The sequence below is a fragment of the Amphiura filiformis genome, chromosome 20, assembly GCF_039555335.1.
Source record: "Amphiura filiformis chromosome 20, Afil_fr2py, whole genome shotgun sequence".
Taxonomy (NCBI): Eukaryota; Metazoa; Echinodermata; class Ophiuroidea; order Amphilepidida; family Amphiuridae; genus Amphiura; species Amphiura filiformis.
In genome coordinates this window covers 40,256,301-40,265,585 of record NC_092647.1, presented here as the reverse complement: position 1 = coordinate 40,265,585, position 9,285 = coordinate 40,256,301, and positions in this window count along the sequence as shown.

Genomic DNA, 9,285 nt, shown 5'->3' with positions numbered 1-9,285 from the left:
ATACAGTTATTTTTGTTGAAATATTGCACTAGTTCTACGCATTCATTCAGGCTTAGTATTCATACCATGTATCCATGAAATGTGCAGCTATTGTAGTTATAACAATGTAACCCTGAGGTAGTGAGCTGGTCTGCCCTCGCAAATAAATATGCATGAATGCTGAATGTTGCTATTATTTCTTCTTGGCGAGATAGTGACATTGAGGCAGCTGTGTGGTGTGTGCATCTATTTGGCATCTTAGGCCTCGTATCCATAGGCTGTTCTCTTGTGGCGTGTGCCCTTGTTCCGTGTTTACTTTTTCCCATGTGACCTGCCACACAGACAACAAACCTTTGTTTTGCTTAGTGGCCGCTACGGTTCGTTGTCTGTGTGGCAGGTCACATGGGAAAAAGTAGACACGGAACAAGGGCACACGCCACAAGGGAACAGCCTATGGATACGAGGCCTTAAAAGTATGGGTGTGTACCCCAGTGTGTTGAATGAATGTTCATAAGTTAAGAGTTGTGCCCAATGAAATGCACACTGATGTCACTGTCTTGCCAAGAAGCCAGAAAAGTACAGCAGTCTGTGATCAAGATTTTGTAGCAAAATTGTTTGTGGTGAGAACTTTCTGTTTTGGAATTGTCTGAAATAAAATTTAATTTGAATAATTATAATAATATGATGTTGATAGTATTTCCAAAGTACTTAAAAATGGCCGCTTATATTATGAAGACCTGAGCGCAAGAAGACCGAAAGTCCACTTGGCCCCTCAACATGTATACACAAAAGTTGCGTATAGTTTGGTAATGTTTTATACATGTTCAGGGGCCAAAACGAATCTTTCACAACCTTTCATGATGTTTTCACCCTGGAACATGTTTTAAACATTATAAAACCCTAAGAAACTATACGTAACTTTAGTGTATACATGTTGAGGGGCCAAGTGGACTTACAGTCTTCTTGCACTCAGCAGGGTGTTAGCTAGCCACCTGTCCACCTGCCATTTTAGATGGGCAGTTTGCTCCTGGGACATGAAACATTTGTACCTTTGACAGGTGTTAAATTCTAAAAATAATGCTTGAATTAGTTCTGTGAACTCAAAACAAGACCAGTCTAATAAATCAAGGATGTGACATCATGAACTGGCTGAACTCCCAGGTGTAGAGCTCTGTTTTTTGTTTTCAGGTTCAAATTTTGGAAAGGATATCTAGAAATCTAGACCTAGCTAAGACCCTGTTGGTCAATGTGTGTTTGGGTATATTGCCCGGGTATAATGGTATGAAAAATAACTTAATTATTATATGTGTTCATAGAATTTGTACTAAGTCCAGTCTTCTAATATTAAAGTCTTGAAATTATTTTTGGATATTGCATGCCATCCTGTATATGAAATGAAAGGGCAAAGTTATCTGAAATAGGTAAAAGGGAAGTTGAATTTTATATATGATTTGATTTAATTCTATTTTTAGGTCTTAAACAGTTCAGTTTCACCAAACAATCAAGATAAATTACAATCATTGTATGCTTCCACAGACAACCATGGTTTGTGGAAGGAGGTGTTTTTTTTCTATGTAAATAGCAATGCTATCTTATGCCATGTTCCAAAAATATGTCTTAAGATTTAAGATGGGTCTGAAAGGTTGATTACAGTAGGCAACATGAAGTCATTGTGTTTGTGTAAGGCTCCCAGCAGTCAATATTTGTATACTATCGCATGGGCAGATTATTGTAATCTTTAATAATGAATTCTCCATGTTATATGGTATTGGACTACGCACTAGATACCTTATAAAACGCATCCCCTATGTGAAGGACCATTTGCACATATCTTATGAGCAAGGTTTTGTGATCCTTGCATTGAAACAACTGATGCACGTACTTTTAAAACTTCTGGCCGGGGATGCAGATTACTTGTTATACATCTTAATTATTATAGGCGCTTGTAAATGGCACATCAAACATATTTTGTTGGTAAATTGCAAGAAAGTTAACTGTAATTTATTATCGCAATTCTCAAAATACATAATAAATTTTGTTCCAGATAGAGTAGACAAACCTTCTATGTGCATGTACACTGTGACCTATGTAGCAAATAGGCAAGCAACAAAACATACAATTCAAAAATGTTGGTGTTTTGAACAGACACACAACCTACCTAATTGCTCAAATATAGTGACAGGGTTCCCACGGTCCTTGAAAGTTTTTGAATTTGAAAACACCTTTTCAAAGCTTTGAAAGTCCTAGAAATTTGCACAAGGTCCTTGAAAGTCCTTGAAAATTGGAATTTTACCTAAAGTATAATTTTGACAAAATTTGGGGAGTGGAGAGGAGCTGTCACTTTCGTTAATACGCAGCTTTTTGTATTGTGGTAAGTCCTTGAAAATCATGCTTTTGGACCTTGAAAGTCCTTGAATTTTAAAGGCTTCAAGGTGCGGGAACCCTAATTAAGTGTATAAGGTCACAGTGTAAATGCACATTGGATTTTTGTCCTGCCTAAGGACGTTTTAATGCTATCACATTTTTGCGATGATGTATAACTTCATGATGATACAGATGTACACAGTATAGAACCTGATTAATATGTTGAATATTCTTTGTATTTATTCATGATATTGTAGCAAACTTTTGTTCAAATATTCTAGATATTGATGCTTTTTTCATTCTGTTATGAAGGTTTTGCAAGGTAGATTGAATTTGTGTGTGTTTTGATACCATCCATCTGCATTGCAGTGATATTTGGTACTATGGGAAACAGTAACTATTTGTATAAGGTCAAATTCTCTGTACTGTTTTCGGGAAATTGTACATATTGTTGTTTTAAATAATTGACGTAATAAGAGCATCAATGGTTCATTTTGGAATTGAAACTTGTTATATTTCATTAAATGGGCTCTTCCAGTTTAAATCACACACTCCCTATGGAAGATTTGACATGAATCTCCCACAAAGAGGTGTGAATTCCAAATGGTGTTACTTGAATGAGTGACTCCATTTGAAATCACACCATCTGTGTGGGAGATTAAGATCATGTCTTGCATATGAGTGTGTGGATTTCAACTGCAATTGCCCAATGTGTTTATCATTCAGTGTTCAGAGTCTTCGGTCTCAAATTTTTGAGACTTTATGGCAGACTCTGATCAAAAATCATTAGAATGGTATGCACGCCGTTAGACACAACATCTTTGCTACTGATGCATGCTTATGTGAGCGTAAGTTGCAACTTGATTGTAGTAACAAAATCGGAATGATTTTTGCCATTTGTAACTGTAAGTCTTAAGAAATTATAGAACAGGGTGGGCAACTATCCAGGTGTCATGCTTTTTGGAACAATGTGCAAAGTCTGTGACTTTCATAGCATCTGTTTTAGTACAGGATTTTCATATTCGCCAGGAAGCCGCCAGAATCTTTTCACCAGAGGCAAAAGTATGACAGTGTTGTCTGCAACTTGTGAGACAGACCACAAGTGAATCTCCTCATATAGCATGGCTATTTATGTGGTCATTATTTCAGTATTGTATGTATCTATTTAATACAATTGGTTGTCATGAACCAAGGACATACCATGTGGGATTGGCATAGCCAAGTATTTGTTTGTCTTAATTTACAATCTTTAAAGGAGCATTCAGAGATCCCTCAATCCCAAACTACACTTTTCACAAGTGACTTTTGTTGCACTTTTAGCATATTCACTGATGTATACTTATAGTCTGTATACCTTCCTTGAGTCAGTAAAGTAAAATTCAATATTCAAAATTCAATAAGGACACAATCTCAAAGACGGGCGTAACCTTTCTGTTTTCTTCATATTTTGTCGATAATTCTGAAAAGAAAGTGGTTTAAAAAAAAAAGGTATTTCCCTGATTTATCAACCATTTTTAAGCAACTTCAGAACATTTGACATATCTTTTTGGCTCTCCACAGATCTCTGAAAGTCCCTTAAATTTTGTGACATTTCCATTTGTTCTTTACGAGATAGAAGGGATAGAGACAACTGTAAATTGATATGCTCTAGCTAGGCCTATATGATAACACAGTACTGAGTAGCAGGCAGAAAAGAACAGTGCTCTCTCGCACTAATTGATGCACATGCTCTGTTGATGAGTAACATAGATGGGGCTTTGTTTTCCATCACGAGTGCCAAACAAAGTTTTGATGTGTAATCGGCCAATCGGTCTGTTGTTGTGATTGTGGGTTAACCAATGAGAACCCCACATCTGTGTGTGCGTTAAAAAGAGTAAACAAGTGCGGTTCTTCTCTGCAAGCTAGTGTATAATAAGTATATTACTTGCTACCCTAGGCTATGAATGAGGTGAAGTTACCTACTTGTGACACTGTATATATCATAGCACAGGTTGCAGTCATAATAAATGTTCCAATTTCGACCAATTTGCTGTTATAGTGTGACATCAAAATCAATTGTTTCCTAGTCAAATGGTTCAAGCTATCTGTGTTGGAACCACAATCAAAATGTAAAACAACACAATTCAATGAGTTGCTAGGTGTGAAATGTAAGCTTGAACCAGTAACAAAGTTATGATGTATATACACAACGATGATGAATAACCTATATCTAAACAATAAAGATTGTATTCTTTTCATCAACTCTACACACAATCTTGTGATTCCTGTTCTGTAGTCTATTCCAGTTGAAATCCATACACCCCTTATGGAAGACATGAACTTAATCTTCCACACAGGGAGTGAAAATTTCAAATGGGGTTACCAGAATTGTGACTCCATTTGAAATCTACACCCCCTGTGTGGGAGATTAAGGTCATGTCTTCCATAGGGGTGTATGTTTTCAACTTGAATAGACCATTATGAAAGGCAGGTGACAGGGCAGTCTTTGGAACCCTGTGATCGGTTTGTAAAAGAAATATTTAACTTTTTGACAATCTGTGATTAAACTATTTGACAATCCATGATTATTATTTCATTCAAGTATCCAGTTGTAAGCTTGCGCATGTAAATTAAAATTGGCAGTAGATTGTATTCAGATTCTGTACTTAATTCAGCATGACTCTTATATAATTCTACATTAATCAGTAGTGGCTGATATTGCGTTATTACAGTTAAAATACATACACCCCCATGGATGACATGACATAGTGTTAATTTCAAATGGGGTTACCTGAAAGGGTGGCTGAATTTGAAATCTACACCCCCTGTGTGGAAGGTTAAGGTTATGTGTTGCATAGAGGGTGTATGGATTTCAACTGGAATAGCCCATTTGTACTTTTTCACCTTGATTGAGTAGAAAATATGTGTAGCAAAAACAAACACATTTCAGAATTTGTATAGCAATTGTGTATTTATATACAAATCAACATAAAACTGTGTAGCACTTTTCTTAAAATAAGGAGCATGTCATACCAGTTATATTTGGTCCTCTCTGTGAGGGGCTGTCATGTTTTGGGAAAACCACCCTAAACAAGCATGTAATATGTGCATTGTAGTTTTATCTTCGTATTATTTAAACATCAAGTTATGATACCCAGAAATGTTAATAAAATTGAGCATGACTGATATGTTAAAGATGTTCTGCACATAGTGTTTGACAATTTTGTTTGGTTTTGTTTTGATCATCAGATTTAATCAGTTTCGCAGGTGAAATAAATATCATACGAAGGCTAGAGAAGTGATACATTGAAAAATCTGGGGTTTCTTTGCTATGACTTTTGGTACAGGTCGGCAATAAAACTCGAAAAAAAAGCTTTACAACTATGATATCTACTAAACTGTTTTAGTATGCATCGATTCTATATACGGTATTACCAAGATTAACAATCTGGGGTTTCTATGACTTTTGGTACAGGTCGGCAATAAAACCCGAAAAAAAGCTTTACAACTACAATATCTACTAAACTGTTTTAGTATGCATCGATTCTATATATTACCATGATTGATTAAAAAAATTTCACATTCCATATCGTTCAGATGTTTTTCTATGGTACACCAAGTTCAAATTTCTTGTCTTCACTTCCACGTTTTGTTTTGGGAATGTTTTTCTTGTTATTTTGCGATAATGAAAGACAGAAAATGTGCCAAATAGTATTTGAATTGCAGTTTAGAATGTGTACTTTAGAATTTTGCCATTCTAGATTTATATTTGAAAGATAAAAGTCATAGAAAACATGGATTAAAAAGTGCAGTAGTGTAGGCTAACACTATGTGCTAACATAGCCTGCTAGTGATTCAGCTGAAGGCTGTTTATTTAATTTAAGACAAAATAAGGCATTTACATGACTCTGTAATTTATATACGGACAGTATATAAGTTAGCTACATGTATTTAATTGGGCTTCAACTTCGTCAATACTCACTGCTGTTTTTTGTTTGTTTTTTGCCAAATTTTTCATTTGCAAAATACCAAATGACAATTTGAATGACTTATACTTCACTTTCAAGCAATTTATAAACAATTTTTTTTTTTTTTATACTTGCGCTGGGATCACTGAATCAGAATGTAAATGTACATTTGATGTTATTTTTGCCACACAAATGACTCTGCAAGAAATGTTTTGGACATAAACATGATGTAGCTAGAGCTTTGCTGTGGTATAAAAAACTCAACTTTTGGTTAGAAAAGTGGGAGGATGAGGCTGTGGATCACAAAATGCTGCTCATTTCTTTGTAGCAGAAGCCTTTTGATACAAAAGTTAAGCATGGGCACTACCAACATCTCTAATTTTAGATTATTTATATCACATTAAATGTAGAAAAGGCTGAATTTTATGAAACCATATTACTGCTAACTACCCTTTTGATTTCATTTATTATCCAGCTGCACTGAGACGTAAATATTTATATTAATAATTGTACCCAATAAGCTAAAATAATTACAAGTACTAAAATATAAAATAAAAGTTAAAGCACACACAAACCACCTGTAATAACGTTTGTTTTTTGTTTAAAAAAGGTCAACTTATTTTATTTTTGTCTCGCCTGATAAAGCAGGAGACTATATGTGACTGAACACCAAGAATCAGTGGTAAAATCGGCCCCTGGTCAATTTGGTTTTATTTCGTGTTTAGAAAATATATACTAGTATCATAAGCTTTAAAATGGTATATCATTTGACTTCAAATGATATCCAGAAGCGGGGTTATGGTTTGTTGAACTCTTCTTCTTCAACAAAATGGTACCTTTTTTTCGGTTCTACATGTGTCTTTTTTTTCCACATTGCTGGTAATAAAGTCATAATTGGCGGTCATTTCAAATCACCCCCAAGTCAACGAGGTTCAGGAATCCTCTCATTGTTGTTGGTTATACATACCTAGACAAAATACAATGCAATTGTAACCCACCACTTGAACAGGATTTAGCCAAAGCAAACAAAGACTATAGCTATTTAATGATTCTATAGAAATAGGTAGAAGATTATTATCCTCTTCAGCAATAGAATTATTGATTGGTTAAAACGCTATCAAATGAGAAACATGTCGCACCAAATTGAGATACCTATGAATACGACCTTCACACACATTTTACACTGTATCTCAGAATACAATTTGCTGAGTTTACGGCTCATTCGTAGTGTACGCTCACATATAATCAATTTTCCGTATGTCCGGCTGTGTGTATGTTAATTGGAGCATTTAAAAATGATGATTTTAGTGTCAATCTGATTAAGTTTATCACCAAAGCTAGACTCCATGTCGCTGAATCAAATTCATTGCTCCATGTTTTTCAAAGAGGATATATAGGGTCCATAACTTATAAGTTCCCCCTAATACTTTTTAAAATAAGATAAAATGTAAAAAGGTACGTATAGCCCTATTTGTTTTACACATGTGGACCAATTTGTAGCGTCACACATCATTGCGTTCAATCACAATGGCTAATTGTGTAAGAAAAGAGGCAGTTTTAAAAGTTGCACCTGAGTACATAGCAGTCCGGGTTTCTTTAACAAACAACATGAATAAACCTGGCTGACTGTATTGTTTGAGAGTTGAATCCTATGGACTCAGATGCAACTTTTAGTACTGTTTAAAACATTTTTTTTTTACACAATGAACCATTGTGACTGAACGCAATGACGTGTGATGCTATAATTTGGTCCATATGTGTAAAGCAAATAAGGCTACCCATACCTTTTTACATGTTTGCATTTCTTCAAATATTTTTCGATTTATTCTCAAAAGTATTTAGGGGGGAACTTATAACTTGTGGCCCCTATACTAATACATCCAATTAAAGTGATTCTAGCATCCTCTTTTGATGACATTTTCAGTAGATATCCATGAAAAAAGCTTATTCCCAAAATTTCAGTTGATTCTAATTTTGTGTGTGCAAGTTATGCATGATTATGTGTATTAAACTGCTCCATTGGCCAATGTATTGTAATTTTGTTTTGTTAAGCCATGAGCCTTGTCAATGTCTCTAATTATTTTAGATTATTCATACAATGTAGAAATTACTGAATTTTATGAAACTATATTGCTACAGAGTACCCATTTTATTTCATTTATTGCCCAGCTGCACTGAGCTATAAACATTATGGTACCTAAAATAATTAAAAGTACAATAAAAGTTAAGCACACACAAAAACTACCCTTAATAACATTTGTTTTTTGCTTAAAAAAGGTAACTTATTTTATTTTATTTATTAATTGTAATTACAGTGAAAATACATTACAAGGGTTCAAATTCAATGAGAAAATCAGGGAATCAATTATTGCAATTGACAGATTTGAATCTCTTGATTCTGATTATATTCACCAGACAAAAAAACTTGATGAAATTCAACCTCAGAAAGTAATTAAAAGCTGTAAATGTTCTATTGTCTTTGCTGTTCATTATTCATAAGTGTGAACTGTGATTTGTCTAAATGTGTCACATGAGGGTACATACACTGTGCACAACTTATAAGTTCCCCCTAATACTTTTTAAAATAAGTCGAAAAATATTTTACGAAATGTAAAAAGATATGTATAGCCCTATTTGTTTTACCTCTGTGGACACACATTGCGTTCAGTCACAATGGTTAATTATGTAAGAAAACTAAGAGGCCGTTTTAAAAGTTGCACCTGAGCCCATAGCAGTCAGGTTTTCTTTAACAAACACATAAATAGGCCTGGCCTGCTGTATTGTTTGGGAGTTGACTCCTATGGACTTTACAACTTTTAACACAGTTTAAAACGGTCTCTTTTTTTTACATAATGAACCATTGTGACTGAACACAATGACGTATGACTATAATTTGGTCCATACAAGTTATTACAAGTTTGCATTTCGTTAAATATTTTTCGATTTATTTTACAATTCTGCAATAATTTACACTGGTTGCATTTGAAATGCATTT